Source organism: Dipodomys spectabilis, unplaced genomic scaffold, assembly GCF_019054845.1.
Source record: "Dipodomys spectabilis isolate Male_0828 unplaced genomic scaffold, ASM1905484v1 ptg000458l, whole genome shotgun sequence".
Classification (NCBI taxonomy): Eukaryota; Metazoa; Chordata; class Mammalia; order Rodentia; family Heteromyidae; genus Dipodomys; species Dipodomys spectabilis.
Genome location: NW_024871135.1, coordinates 1,493,807 through 1,510,742, shown reverse-complemented (window position 1 = coordinate 1,510,742; position 16,936 = coordinate 1,493,807). Strand labels below are relative to the sequence as shown.

Genomic DNA, 16,936 nt, shown 5'->3' with positions numbered 1-16,936 from the left:
AACTAGTAAAACTTATGTTTGCTATATATGTGTCTTTTTCCATTTGTGCATGTGTACATATGTGTACGTATGTGTGTATTTGTGTGTATAGTAACATTCATGTTTACATATATGGGCCGATATACACATATATGCATATATAAATAAATATACAAACATAAATATATGTTCATATATATCAGGTGTTCATTGATTTAATCTAGAATTCCCAGCACATTGTCCTTATCACAAAGTGTAAGTATCTGTGCTATATGAGGTGTATCCTTTGTACTCACTTCCCCCATTACCTTGTTTTTCATCCCTGTGAACAACTTCAGCCTCCTTTCCATAGGATAGCATTGTTTTTATTACTTACTGATAATAAAAGAAAAAGGTTGTTTGTAAAAGAAAAAGAATTTTTAGGACCCAGGCTAAAAGTATCTTATCAGTCTCAATGATTCGTATGAGATAAAATTTATAATAGTACTAAAAGTGAAAAGGAATTCCTAGATCTGTTGTTTTGCCATTTAGAATGGCAAAGAATAATTTCACGTCACTGTTATAACTCTTAAAGAATGCAAGGGTAACTGATGGTCCTTATCATGTTCCCACAAAACCAGTGGACCCTGAAGGATAATAGTAGACCAGCAGAAATTCTAAGTAGCAGACAAGGAGCATGAAAGAGAAAGAGCGGAAATGAGAGAGAGTGAAAGAGAGAGAAAAATATCATAATACTTATAGTGCGTAACAGATAAACAAGAGGTTTATGAGAATATTCATACTGCTATCTTGAGACTCTACATATACATTTGAAGGTATTTGATGTATGATAACTCATCAACATAAAATATAAAATTATTTTGATAAAAAATAAAAATGACTCAGAAGAAATTATAAATGCAAAAACATTCTTCACAGAAGCAAATTCTCAGAAATATTTCTTGACTTTGAAAAGGATAAATTGGCTGCAGTTAGTATAAATTTAGAAGTATGACAATTCACAAAAATATAAAAATGTGTTCACATATTTCATTATATAATCCATAGCAGAAAGCAAATATTGTTCAGATGATTTTTTAAATCACAGTTTCTCAAGTGCTGTGAAGGTGGCTCAGTGGTAGAGTGCTTGCCTTGCATGCATGAGGTCCTGGATTTCATGCCTCAGCACGACATAAGCAGAAAAATGTGAAAGTGGTGTTGTGGATCAAGTGATAGCGCTAGCCTTGAGCTGAAGAGCTGAGGGACAGTACCCAAGACCCAGAGTTCAAGCCCCACAACCAACAAAACCAAAGCAAAAACAAAACAAAACATAACAAAACAAAACAATTTTGTAGCCTCAATTCTGTAATAACACTACTTCAGCTTAGGGTTAAGATTTAGGTGTGGACATTTATCAACACTCCTGATTCAGACTCTACTTGATTAAATTTTTAATCAGTATTTTGTTTTTAGTTTTGCTCTTTGTACATTCACATGCACCTATGAAATATGGTATGGCCATCCCAATAATATTCTCAAAGTACCTCTTAATCACTACTCACAAAAATTTGTATTATATTACAACAAGGAAAAAATGCTATAAATAAAGGAAACAATAATTAAATATTAATGATTACTAAAATAAAAAAGAAAACAATTACCAGGGTTTTCAGTATTTGAAGTGTACACAGTTGATTTTACTATTTTCTCATATTCTTATACATTTAAATCTGGATAAAGCTATGAGTAGCTTTTAAATTTACCCACTAAGATTACTATTTATAGTTCATCTCACCATTTGTATGTGGCTTATATCATTATTTGTTCATCACAAACATATAACGTAAGGGAGCCCTAAAGTTTTAACAGAAACTGTGTACTTAAAATTTTACCTCTTCACTCTGCTTCTTTACACAGTCTTTGCAACTTATCATTAGTAAAGTTTCTATAAACTATGAAATGTACATACTTACTAGTACATGCTACCAGAAAAATTATATACTTTATCGAAAAATTTTATGACCTGCAAACAGTCTTGATTTTGCCATATATAAGCAAATCCCAAAATGAAACATATTTAAAACATTAAAACTTTTAACAAACCTTAACATTTGCTGCAATGATCATTATGACAGGTGCCTTGTGTAGAATAATTGAATTCTTCTTCCTACACATCTCATGAACAACAAATATCTGGAATTATTTTGTTTTTGGCATGTCAATCTTGACTTTATTCTTAAATGTGTGCTTATGTAAGAAATACATGGTTCTAAAATTTCACAATTCTTTTTAACTTATTTGTGTTGAATTGTCTAGTTTAAGAAAATCAATTACACTTTACATATAAAAAAATGTTCTGTGCTCAATTTGGCTGCACATACACTAAAATTGGAACATACAGAGAAGATTAGCATGGTCCCTGCACAAGGATGACACGCAACTTAGTGAATCGTTCCATATTTTTAAAACAACAGATGCTGGAAGGGATGTGGCCAGAAGGGTAGCCTATTGCATTCTTGGTGTGAGTGTACACTTGTTCATCCACTTTGGAAAGCAGTTTGGAGGTTCCTCAAAAGACTCCACATAGAGCTCCCCTATTACACAGCAATCCCACTTTTGGGCATTCATCCAAATGATCACAAACAAGTCCATACTAAAGCAACCACCACAGCAATGATTATTGTAGCATTATTTGCCATAGCTAAGATATGGAACCAACCCCGATGCCCCTTATTAGAAGAATGGATCAAGAAAACATTCTGTGTGTGTGTGTGTGTGTGTGTGTGTGTGTGTGTGTGTGTGTGTGTGTGAGTGTGTGTGTGTGTGTGTGTGTGTGTGAGAATGTACACTTACACAACCACTTTGGAAAGCAGTCTGGTGAGTCCTCAGAAAGCTAAATATTGACGCTCCTTATGGCCCACTCATACCACTTCTAGGCATCAATCCTGAACAACAGGTACCAATATTCAAGGACACATGCACCTCCATGTTTATCGCGGCACTGTTCACAGTAGCTAGGATATGAAAACAACCCATATGTCCCACCAGAGATGAATGGATCTAAAAACTATGGTAACTATACACAACGGAATATTTTCCAGTCATTAGAAAGGACAAAATAATGGCATTAGCAGGGAAATCAATCAACCTACAAGAAATCATGTTGAGTGAGGTAAGCCAAAAGCAAAGAGACAAACATCACATGGTCTCCGTGATAAGTGGATTTTAAATCCAAAATGTAAGGTGATATGACAAAATTAACAACACTTAAGAAACCAAGGACTTCCACTCATCTGAATGAATCACTACTAAGTAACCCCATTCTGCTGATCAAATGTGCACACTGAAGTGAAACCAGGAAGATGACACAGAACTAGAGGTAATCAGGGAAAAACATACAACAGCTGGATCCATCAGCTGCAATGGACATTGACCAAAATGAAATAAGCAACTCAATGTCACTGAAGGGAAGGAGGAAACAAGTGGGAAAGAGGGAACAGCTGATGCTCTGCAAAACAAAAGAAATGTACATATTTCAAAACAAAAGAAGTATACATATGGGAGAAATAACTCTATTTCAAAGCTGAGAGAACTCATAAATGTTGTAGACCATGATAAACAATTTGCTCCATCAAAGTTAGAATGTGTTTGTGACTTTAACTAAGCATCACTATCCCACAATATTGTGAAATTTGGGAAATTATGTAACCACTTAATCACAAGAAAAACATTTGAAAAAATGATGAAGGTGGAAAACTAAGTTGCTCTAAAAAACAAAAAAGGAAAATGTTCTGTGTGTATATGTGTACACACACACACACACACACATATTACATATATATACATATATATATATGTATATATATTAATTCTATGCCTCCGTCAGAAAGAATGACATTGCCCAATTTGTTAGGAAATGGAAAGACTTGGAAAAAAATTATATTAACTGATGTAAGCCAAGTCCAAAGAAACATAGGTCCCATGGTATACCTTATTTGCAATAACTAGTATATGTCTGGGATAAGCAGAAAAGTTGAAAAAGCTATGTGTATATGATAGATAAGTTGATGTTAAGCTAAATGACCCCCAAGATAGAGACAGAAGTGGTTTTTCTTTTTTGCTGTTGTTTCTCACATATTTATAATGTAAGATGTGATTTTTTTATATGTTCCTCCCCAACAGTATAACCCCCGTTTTCAATTTATTTGATGTTGGTGCATCTGCATCTTGTATATACACTTCTCTAATTTGGGGAGGGAAATGGAAAAAACAACATGCTTAAATAGGAATACAGTTTGACCCATTGTATAACAATAGATGCACAAGACATTATTTTGAAAAGCGAACTTTATAATTTAGGCTGGGGACATTGGGTGGGGCTTGTGGGTGTGAGGAGTGTACTTGTGGAGGTTGAAGGGAAGCAATGGTGGGGGGAAAACAAAGGAGGAGGTAACAATGCTTGATAGGAAATGTACTTATTACTTTGATCATGTAACTATAACCCCTCTGTACAGTATTTTTGCAGCAAAAATGTATAAAAATGTTTTGAGATGGAAGTTTATTTTGCCTATTTTACCCATATAATATCGTTAACAAAGAAATTAATGCAAAATACTGATATGAAGATATTTTGAAAAAGTGAGTTTGTGTGCATTCCTGCATGTTGGCATGCTCAGAGTTTGAAATCAGGGCTTCAAGGTCTCGCTACATCTTTCTCTCTAGATTGGTGAGCTACTGTATGAGCTACATCTCCATTCCTGGCCCTTTGCTGGTTCATTAAAATTTTTGAAAAATAATCTCATGAATTTATTTTGCCCTGATTGGCTTCCACAGATCTCAGTCTCCTGAGTAGGTATCCCAAGTAGTTAGGATTACAGGTGTAACAAACCAGCAAATGGCTTTCAGAATAATTTTAAAAGTAGAAGAAAATTTACTTCACAGGGGCCTGTTTTATCATCTCCTAGTTTTAAAGCATTTTGGATTGATTATATGTGAATTTTTTCATTCTTGAATTCTTAAAATACAGTAAGTGATGACATTTAAAATATTTAGAACTTTTTAAAACCGATACTGGAACTATGGGACAGAAAAAATTTGCATGTCTTTGGACCATAATTTATAAGCTCAGCTCTGTGCATGATAACCCAATGTCACCAACACAGTCTGTGTTGAAGACAAAATGGAACAGAAAACAATCACCATTCGCAATAACTGCTATGCTATTATTCCTTGGACAATATGAATATTGAATTGAGAGTATCAGAGAATGGAGAGAATTTATCTACCTTTTGTGTATTGCTGAAAGACTTCTGGAAAATTTGACTCATCTCCTTCAACACTGTGTGTCTTGGGCCATGCACTTACTTCCTTTAATTACAATTTTTCCCAACACTGAAATGGTAATAACATTAGCATTATAACAAATTTTATCTTAAGAATTAAGGGTTCTTAGAAAGGTGAACTCTTTCTCATTCTTGTAGAGGCATTATCAGATGAGAAGAACTGTATTTTTTTGTTTGCTTACTTCCATTTATTCTTCAGATTGAAATCTGAACTACTTAAGACTGAAAGAAACCAAAATTAGACATGCAGGCTTTGGAAAGAGCAATCAATGTAAAATAAATAAAATACATATAGCTATGTAACAGGTCTAACTAAATTGTTATATAGTCTCAATTATAAACAGAAAATGATTGAAGCAATATCATGTTATTGAAAATTGAAAAATGTTAGGAGTTGCTTAATTTTTTCCTTTTTACTACCTTGAATTAATTATTTTTGTATACAGAGATTAAAGATGAGATTAACAAGAAACTTGATTTAAAATGGACAAAAGTTTGAATAGACATGTTTTCCATAAGCCCCTCTATATCACCAGTGGGTTTACCAGTTGTGTTTAATACAACTTCTGTGCTGGCTTAATGCTTTGTGAGCAGAAGTCATTAGAGAAATGTAATTCAAAATTACTATGATACTACTTTATAACTATTATAACTCTTATCAAAAAAAATCAAAGGAACCAGGTGTGGTGGTAAAGGTTTGTAATTCCAAGCATTTAGGAGGTTGGATTTCAGTCTTAAGACAGTCTGGGGTACTGAAGATAGTAAAAACTTGGCCTTTATTACCTTTTAAGTAAAAGGTAATAATGTTGGTGAGAGTGTGAAGAAAAGGAAATTTTCTACACTCTTGGTCAAAATACAGGTTAATATTCTCCTTGTAGAAAGTAGTATGCAGTTTTCTAAAGAAATCATAATTGAAATATCATCTGAACCACCAATCATGTGATTATTTCTCTCTGGGTAACTCGAAAATATATCTGTAGTTCATTGTTATTCACATAATTCACATCAACAGCCAAGATATAAATGAAAGTTCAGTGTTCAAATATACTAATAAACAACTGTGGTACATGCACAAGTATCTTTTTGTTTCATCTTTAAAATAACAAGAGACTTCTCCCATTAGCCACAACTTACAATGACCTGAAAGATGTATTCGAAATGAAGAAAAATGTCATGTTCTGATCTTTGTAAACACACACACACAGACACACACACACACACACACACACACACACATACACACACACACACACACCATCCTCCAATAGTAAGACAGAATTTTTTTTAAAAAAGTAAAGCAAAGTGGAACTTCTGGGGCATTTAGTTCACAATGCATAAGATACTAGATATACATTATGACCAGGTATAGAGTTGTAATGTACAACATGAGGATACAGGGGACAACATTGGCCTTACATACGAATATATCTAAGTAAGTAGGAGTTGTTCTTCCTAGTAGTGGTTACTCTTTTAGTTGTTCTTCCTTCTATAATGGATAATATGAATGTAATTCTTTAAGTATACCTGCCGATTTCAAGAAATAATAACAAACAATATAGCAATAATGTTGCACGCTCAACATAGAACAAAATGTCAAATTAAAATACATGAGATTATCCTTGATGTAAACTAATTATTACAAATAAGGGAAACCATGTGACCTATGTTTCTTTAAGTCTGGGGTACTTCACTTAATATGATTTTTCCAAGACCTTCCATTTCCTTATAAATGTGGTGGTCACATTCTTCATGATGGAAGCATATTTTTCCATGTGTGTATATCTGTGTTTGTGTGTGTGTGTGTGTGCGTGCGTGTGTGTGTGTGTGTGTGTGTGTGTGTGTGTGTGTGTGTGTGGTTTTTGGTAAATATTACTGTGATAAACAGTAGTAGCTTTACTGTGGCCTTGTTTGTGATCACCTGGTTCTATGCCCAGAAGTGGGATAACTGGGTAATAGGGGAGCATTATTGTGTACATCAAGGATAATATTAGTAGATGAGTAGAATAGCTCAATAGCTATGTACATATGATCGTATAAGGTGATTCCAAGTGAAATGAACTCCAAGACATGTTCTTTGTTGTTGTTGTTCTTTTTTTTTTGTCGGGCGTGGGGCTTGAACTCTGGGCCTGGGCGCTGTCCCTCAGCTATTCAGCTCAAGGTGAGCACTCTACCACTTGAGCTACAGCGCCACTTCCGGTTTTCTGGTGGTTTATTGGAGATAGGAGTCTCACGGTCTTTCCTGCCCGGGCTGGCTTTGAACCACGATCCTCAGATAGCCTCCTGAGTAGCTAGGATTACAGGCATGAGCCACCAGCGCCTGGCTTGTTGTTGTTGTTCTTAATGTACTATGTGATTTCTTTTTATCCTTTTGTGTTTTCCCCACCTATGGTTTATCCCCTGTAGTCACTGTATTTGATTTTGATACCCTGGGTATTTTAAATATGTTGATCTGAACTAGGGAAGGGAAAGGAAAATAAAACAAAATGGTGAGACAAAGGAGAAAGGGGGAACCTTTGCAACAATAGTACTCACAAGACAATATGTTGTAAATAATCTTGGAGGGGCGTTAGGAATGAAGAGGGAGAAAAATAGGGGAAAATGTAACAAGTTAGAAAAAAATAAATTAATTACCTTACTTATGTAACTATATCCCATCTCGACATTACCTTGACAATAAAATTTAAATAAAAAATAAAATAAAATATAAGAGAGCAGCAATACAGGAGATGGGAGTCGGGAAATACTGTAGTATCATAGAATAGAACAGCTGTGGAAAGCAGTAATTTTACATTAACATAGCAAGTAATAAACTAACATACAGATTTTCAGCCTCATGTCAGTCATTAAAAAGGGAAAACAAAATACACAATCAGCAAACCAATAGAGATAAAATAGAAAACTAAACAATTAAGATGAAGAGATGACTTGGACCAAGAATAACAAATGACACAATTAGGAAACAAATAACAAGCTGCTGGGCTGGGAAGGTGGCTCAATGGTAGAGTGCGTGCCTTGCATACCTGAGGCCCTGGGTTTGATTCTCAGCACCACATAATCAAAAAGAAAAAAACCAGAAGTGGTGCTCTATTTCAAGTGGTAGAGCACTAGCCTTGAGCTGAAGTGCTGAGGCACAGCGCCAGGGCCCAGAGTTTAGGACCCACAATCGGACCCAAAAAATAAAATAAAAAAAATAACAAGCTGCTAAGTTTTAAAATGATCACCCTTAATACTATTGACTTGTTTACATCACAATTTTTTAGAAGTATAATTCAAATCACAGTTTAATAGCATATCATTTTAATAATAGTTTACTTATTATTGATTTCCTAATATTGAATGTTTAATATATAATTTTAATTTCAGCAGCTATAGAAAAGAAAGTGAAAATAATTTTAATAATATATTTATGAATTGTAAAATTGAGAAGCATAAGAATTTAAACAAATAACATATCATTATTGCTTCATTTCTGTGATTTAATGTAATAATTCAAAGTGTGTTCTACACTTAGCACTCATCTTAACATCAAATAATAAATTATTGCACATGACACTTGGTATTAGTTGGAAGGGTTCAGCACTGTGGTAAAATTCACACCGCATAGTACACGAGGGTATGACCCCTCTCATATAGCTTAAATTGTGGAAATTTGATTTCTACATGCATGTTAAATTCTTGCCTAGGTGACATCTATAAAATTATATACACGAGGACTATTTCAGATGATTCTTAAAAGTCATATTCATTAATTGAATTTTTATTACTTCATACCAAATATTTACAGAGAGACTGAATTTTTGAGTAGATGATGTTGTATGTGTGCCAGATTATACGTATTAAGGTTTATTTTATATTCCTGACATTGTTTCTAGAGTTGGATTTATTTGTCCATTACGGGTTAAGTGTATTATATTGGATATATGAAAGTAAAGTGAATGTTTAGTCCATTAATACTTTGTGTAATCCCAGTATAAATTATCCATCTGTTTGAAGTAATGAAATATTTGCGGAAACAAATACCAGCAGTGGTAACTTTTTTCCAGTCCTTGAACTCTGGGCCTGAGCCCTGAACATGGTTATGCTGGTAGCTTTCATGTGAGCTTGTTTGTTATTTATTGGATTACTGCCAATGAGGGGAATTACTAGGTCTTAAGGGAGATCTATATTTACTCTTTCAGGAAACTCCGTACTGCATTCCACAGTGGTTGAACATGTTTAATTTCCCACCAACAGTGTAATAGAGTTCCCAATTGGCTACATCCATGCCAGTGTTTGCTATTGTTAGTTTTCTTAGTAATGGCCATTCTAATGGACGAGGTAGAATCTGTCTTGTTTACTTATAGATTTGTATGCATCTTCTAGTTACAATAAAGACATGAATCCATGAAACCTATATTGCTCTGAGTCGGCATTCCTTTCTGTTTGCTCTTAATATAATTTCCCAAACCTTTCATTTTCCTTAGACTGGTGAAAATTCATCTTTCTGATGGGTGAATATAATTCCATTTTGTGTGTGTGTGTGTGTGTGTGTGTGTGTGTGTGTGTGTGTGTGTGTGTGTGTGTGTGTTTGTGTGTGTAAGATGACTATAGGGCCATGAATTCATTTCTAAGCATTCTGTTTCATCTGTAATTTTGTAATTCCGTATTATAGTTGCATTGCTTTCTCTTCTACATTGAAGAAAGTTGGGATTTTGATGAGTATTGCATTGCCAATTGTTTAAGGGAAGTATTGCAGTTTTCAAAATGTTAATTCTTCCAACAAGGAACATTGAAAGATTTTCTATTTTCTTGAATCTCCTTCAATTTCCCTTTTTATATTTTTAAAGTTTTCACATATACGTCCTTCACAATTTTAGTTAAATTAATTAATTCCTAGTTTTGTTGTTGTTGTTTTGTTTTGTTTAGGTTTGATTTGATTTTGAGGCTAGTATATGAGGCTGTTTTTTGGATTTCAGCATGGATCTTCCCATTGTTGGTCAGAGAAAAACTACTGATTCTTGTGGTTTTTATATCCTGCTACATTGCTGAAGGTTAGCATCACCTTTACTAACTTGAGGGAGGAATCCACAGTGTCCTTTAAATACAGGGTCATTTAATCTGTAAAAAGGGATAGTTTTGCTTCTTCCCTATTTGGATCTGCTTTATGTTTTTCTCTTGTCTATTGTTCTTGCAAGAAAGTCCACTACCATATTGAAGAGTAGTAGACAGTGGACATCCTTTTCTCATTCCTCATGTTAATGTCTTCATGCTTCCACTCTTAGGTAAATGCTAATTATCTCTGTCATATACATACTTAGTTTAATATTGAAGAATGTTCCATGCATTCCTAGGTTCTCAGACTTTTTAATCATAAAGGTGTATTGGAACTTGTTAAAAGCTATTTCTACATCCCTATTGATGATCATGTGTTTCTGGTCCCTGCTTCTGCTGATGGTTTGTATTAGGCTTATTGACAAGAATATTGAATCAAATCATATCCAAGATGAATCTTATTTGATCATACCATATGATATTTTTGTTAGTTGCTGAAATTGGTTTGTTAGAATTTTATTAAGAAGTTCTGCATTAATGCTTATCAAAGAGTTTGGTTCATAGTTCTCTTTCTTTGGTGAGTCCCTATGTGATTTGGGGAGGAGTCTTATTCTAGCTTCATAGAATGTATTTGATAACGTGTCTCTCATAGATACTAGATAGATGCATCTTGGTTTTTGATACTACTATCTAATCTATGTCTTCTATTTGGAAATTTAAGTCCATTGATATTGAGAGTTAAGAGAGAAATATCTGATAAGTCCTGCTATGTTATACACCTGTTGTTAGGAGCTGTGCCTCATCTACTGTTAACATATTTACCTTGTTCTCTGGTAGGGAGCATTTTATGTAACTAGTTCCTCTTCTTCTTGATCTTCTCTATGTAGGATATTTTTGATTATATTCTATTCTGATAATATGGTAGACATAGGTTGTTTCAAGTTTTCTTTGTCATGAAATATGTTTATATATCCTTTAAATGTAAAGGAGAGTTTGGCTTGGGACCGTATTCATGGTTGGTAGTTGTTTACCTTTAATGTTTGTCATATATAATGCCAGGCTTTCCTTTTTACCATATCAGCTAAGAAACCTGTTTCTTATTTGACTGTATATCCTTTATAAATAATCAATCTTTTCTCTATGGCATCTTTAAGAATCCTTTCCTTGATCTTTAATAATCCTCTAATGGATTATGATATCATAGTGGATTGTTCAGTTCTAGAATTCTGATTGGTTTCTAAAGGCTTCTCTTCCTTGAATGAGCCTATCTCTTTAGATGTTTGTCATGTTCTCTGCTAGAATTCTGTAATATGCTTCCCATCCATTTAGTTTCTTGCTCTTCTCCTTCCTGATACATATCTCCCTGAAATTTGATCTTCTAACTGAGTCTTGAAGTTCTGGCAAGATCATTTCTTATTTCTTGGATTTGTTCTAAATGTTTAGTTCCTCTTTTCTGTTAGATCTATTCTGTCTTTGACCCTGAGATTATCTTCTATGTCATCTATTTGCTGTGGAGACTTTCTACTTTGTTTTTGATTTCCCTGTCTTCTAATTGGTCATTTTTTAGGGGTTCTGTCTCTTTATTAAAGCTTTGTTTTAGGTCTTGTATGGACTTTCTGTACAGTTTTTGCTTGGTTGGGGGAAATGTAAGGGTTGTTTTCTTAGCTGTGTCTTCTCTCATATCTTTTAACTAGGCATCCATTTTTTTCTTGGACTCCCTTGACTTCTCAGAATTTATTCATATTTCTGTTTGAAATCTCCATGAATTATTTTGCTAATGACTGGTTGGTCTCATCTTGTTCACTGTCGCGACCGCCTCGACCCGCAAGGATGACGCGACAACAGGTTCTTCTTTCAGGTTGTTTATTCAGGATCTTTTACAACATCTTCTCTCCTGCTTCTTCTGCCCGCTTTTTCCTTCTTCTCTTGCCCACTTCTTCCTGCTTCTCTGACCCTCCGTCCCCGCGCTCTGGTTATAAGCCTCCTGGATGGCCAATCCCGAAGCGCCACGTGGCATATACCGATAGGGCTGCAAACACGGAAGCAAACTAGGAGCCAAGTCATAGCCATATAAGGAGTTGTTTTTTACAGAGAGCACTCGTCACCGGGAAGACGGAAGGCGGGAGCCAGCGCCATCTTTGGTCGCAGCCGCGCCAGCTACAATGTTGCTTTCGTGGCCACGCCTTTCGGCTGCGCCTTCTTTGGGCACGGCTCCTGCAGCTCTCCACAGTTCACAAATTTCCTTGTAGAGGTTTTCTATCTTTCCATTAATCACATTTTTCAGCAGTATCCGTAATACATTTTAATAACTATCTTCTACATCCTTGATTGTCTGTTCTAATGCCTGGTTATTTACTGTGTGAATTATACTACTTTGTCATCACTGTTCTTGTATTTTTCTGATTTGTTCTGTCCATTTGGAGTTTTTCTTTTGGGGGATCTATGATATTAATAGGTGACTCTCTATATTCTTGGTTGATTTGCTGGGTCTTGATTTGGTTTCCTGTTGTGATGTGTTTTCTGGAATTGCATTTTTGTCGAGTCCATTAAGTGTAGGAATAGAAATCAGTTGTGGTGAGATGTTGTGATGTTAATATTTGTGTTTCCAGTGACCATTTGGACTGTCCAGTGGTATGGTGAATTTTCTATGTGTATGGGTGTGGCTTTCTCTGATGTACACTTCTGTTCCTGCTTTTTTCAATGTTGTCCTTTTATTTCCACACTGCACATGTGCTTTTGAATGTGTTGCCCAATGTATTCCTGGCTGGCACCTTTTCATAGATTTCTGTTTTCTTGTGAAGACGGTATAAAATCTTCTTATGAATTCTATGTCTATAATTATGTCTATATTTATAGCTGCATATCTATAATTATAGCTGATTTGATGTGACCCTCGAGATGTGGAGGACCTGCTAGGACTCTAAATCTCTGTTTCATTAGAGATTGCTAGGATAATTTTCTGTTGTTATTCTGTCATTGTTTTTCCTCTTCCTCAGATTTACTTTTTATATTGTGGATTTTTTCACATAATTCAGGATTTGTGATTGTTGTATCAGTTTATTTTGTTTTCCTGCTTATGCTACTTTGAAATATTGATTTAAAGCTTGTGAGAAGAAACAGAAAGAGACAGAAATATATGTTATTAAATTGAGAGAAAGAGAAGACATTTAAACCTATTTACTACAAGTAAATTAATATTAAGCAAAGCTAATGAAAATAATTACTTATTTACACTTCAGAGGATGAGTATAGTACTCTTGGGTATCTCGGGGGAAAGACTTTAGACTCATTACAATTGATGACTTACATTGAAATTACTGGCTAAACGTTCTTCTTCAGAAAGGGAAAAGCTCCATTACTTACATATTAGTACTATAAAATCATTATAGCTTCATGTTGAATAGTTTTCCCTTTGCTATTTTCAATTCCATTCTTCATCCATTAATTATCTAGGGCTTTGAATGACCAATTCCTTAAAATATCTATATTGCTTATATTGTGATATAAATCTCAGTAATATAAATATGAATTTATCTTTGAGTCTCATCTTGAGCTACATTCATATGAAATTTATGCAGTCTCAAGCAAGAAACTTGCCTTTTTTTACTCTATTCTATGTTGTAATCAATAAATCCTTTCTCTTTAGAAATGCGTTCTCAGCTTTTATATTGCTCCAGTAAACATCATGTGTTTCTAGTACTTTTACTGAAGTAAATATAAAGTTTGGAACATGAAGACAACTCCCCTATTATCACTTTAAAGTAAACCTTTGGGGACTATTTCATACATAAAAATAAAAAAGTGCATTGCAGTGTTTATACATGAATAATATAATGGTTAAATCAATTAGACACATGAACTAACATAGCAATTTTCAATTAACATAAAGGCATCAAAATATTGTGTTCATGAATATCACTCATTTTTAAAAAATGACTAGCCAATACAAAGTTTATATTATATTTGAAATCTACAAAATGAAAATTACACTCAGATTTGCTGTCAATATCCTGTTTCCAGGAATGCATTTATTCCGCAAACAGGAAAACAAAAAATAAGGGTTTTTCACATAGAATGAAAAATGTAGAAGCAGACTGTCTTTCCTTAAGATGTTAAGTACCTGCAAATCGTGTGATTTATTCAAAGGTACTATACACACTCATAAGAGAATTTGTGATCAGAAGTGATAGGTAAGCAAAGTAACTGGAAAACTGTATGCTTAAATTGAGCTTTCAATATAGGATGACAAGTTTTCAATAAATGAGCCTATTATTCTGTATCTCTAACACACATACAGCATTCTTCATTTTCCCACATACTTCCGTTCTCTTAGCTCAGTTCCTGATCGATATTCTTCTATTTCATGATTTCAATAACAAGGTGGGCGTTTTTTTTGTCTCTAGATCCAATACATTCTAGAATCTTGGTAGAGTAGTATGAATTCATGGAGTTTGACTTGAATGTCAAGTATGAAGATTTTGTATTCAGGGTAATCTTAATTGGCCTAAAGCACACAAAGATACACAGTATACTAAGAACAAGAGACTTTACCTCAGGGAAACATACAGGTCCAGGCAAGATCCTGAAGCAAAGAAAAGCAAGGAAGCACAAGCCTCAATCAACTATAACTACAAAGGAATGGAACTGATCTCTGATGTGTCTGGGTGGCAGCTCTATCTGTTTGTGTGTGTGTGTGTGTGTGTGTGTGTGTCAGTAGAAATAGAGAAAGAGAGACAGACAGAGGGAGAATTTTGTGTGGCTTACATATTTACAGTCCATAGAGCATTATTTGTTAGGGAGGAGGTGCTCATATCAGAGCTGTGATACTACTGTCATCACTTTACTACAAAAAAAACACTTGCTTAATCTCTAATTAAATAGGGAAAATAAACTAACATCTTACACGATTGTTGACAATTGATTAGTATATTGAAGGCCAAAGGGAGGAATTGGAGATCAATATAATCTTTTTCCTCTCTTCTAAATATTACACTGTAATAGATGTGATTTCAGGCGTCTCCTGCCATGTACTTCCAGTTGAATTACTAATATGCTTAATAATATGAAATATGTGATAGAGAAATAGATCAGCCAGCAAGCACAAAGAATTTGTGATAAGATTGAGCTTTTGAGCAGGGTTGCCACAACTTCTAGGAATGTAATTCTTTCATATGAACTTCAAATTTTCTGGCTTTCCCTGTGTGATTAAATGGCAAGAAAGTACTGTAGAAATAAAAATTCTTGTTCAGCCAAGTAGAAAGTGCTCATGTTCCCATCTGCACGTTGCAAATTTCCATACCATATAGACTCTCTGTTAGAGTGGTTTAATTTAATATACTTCAGCACCTCATCTTTCCCTGTGGGAGACAAGAAAAAAGATAACTTTGTTTGTGTATTAAATTATGTAAATTACCATGTACAGGCATGATTTGTATAATTTTAGAACTTCGTAATAAATATAAGTAGGGATCATTTCACAATAAAAATATAATTAAAATCACTTAATAAGACTAGAAGTCACAGAATTTTCTGCATGAAAACATACATTAGATTAGTTGCAGAATTTCTATTTTGAGATAAAGTATATATTGAAGTATAATGCACTCTACCTAAGGATTGAAACATTTTATTGAAAAATATATTTCCTGGAGATATTTTTGCTTCATAATTTTAGGGATACCGTTGGACTCATTGTAATAATGAGATGTACAAGACGTTATGTCAAAAGACGAACTTTACAACTTTGGCTGGCGAGGGTGTGGAGATGGGTAAGCATGGAAAGGGGAAACAAAGGAAGAGGAAACAATGCTTGATAAGAAATGAACTAATTTCTTTGCCCATATAATTGTAACCCCTCTGTATGATATTTTCACAAAAAAATTAAGAAGAAAAGGATCTCAAAGTAATCATTTTTATTATTTTCCTATTTCCATGTGATTTACCTGCAATTTAGAAATCTAGTTATATAATTTAATTTAATTAAACCAAAAACATTATTGAGTATAAGATTCTTATACTCTCTACATTCTTCACACTGAGATCATCAAATATGGTGAGTTTGAAATGATTAGTCTCTGTTTGACCCATGTTAATATTATTTAAAATGTGAATGAAATGCTTAAAAAGTAGTATTTATTTTAGTTGCTCTGAAGAGACAATAACTTATATAATCAAAGCCTTAAAATGATTAGATTTAAAATTTAGAATTCAGGAAATGTTTTTGATCACATTGGTTACTGGAGCCTTCAGAAAAACCTCATGTGATAATTTATATTGATGAAGCAAAAATCTCACAATGGTTACTGGAGCCTTCACAAAAACCTCATGAGACAGTTTATATTGATGAAGCAAAAATCCCAGAGTTTAGACATTTACCAATAGAAAAATCATGTCATTCTGAATATGTAGAGCTACATAACAAACATAGAATATTTATCTTTAAATATCTGAATATACTAATACATTTAATTTCAGGGTAAGTTCTTGTTCTGAAAGGAGATAAAATTTCATTTATTTTGAAAAGTAAACCTAAGTATTCATTTGAATAAGACAATGTTTAAAATATCACTCATCCAAGACACAAGATGTACAGTTCAGTGTTTTTC

The 16,936-nt window shown here is 33.9% G+C and overlaps 1 non-coding gene across 1 annotated transcript; it reads left to right on the top strand.

Annotated features, from left to right (window-relative positions):
• Positions 1-2,316: 2,316 nt before the first annotated feature.
• LOC122098094 lies at positions 2,317-2,422 on the top strand. The gene has a single exon (XR_006145661.1). It is a non-coding gene; the product is annotated as a U6 spliceosomal RNA (small nuclear RNA).
• Positions 2,423-16,936: the final 14,514 nt, after the last annotated feature.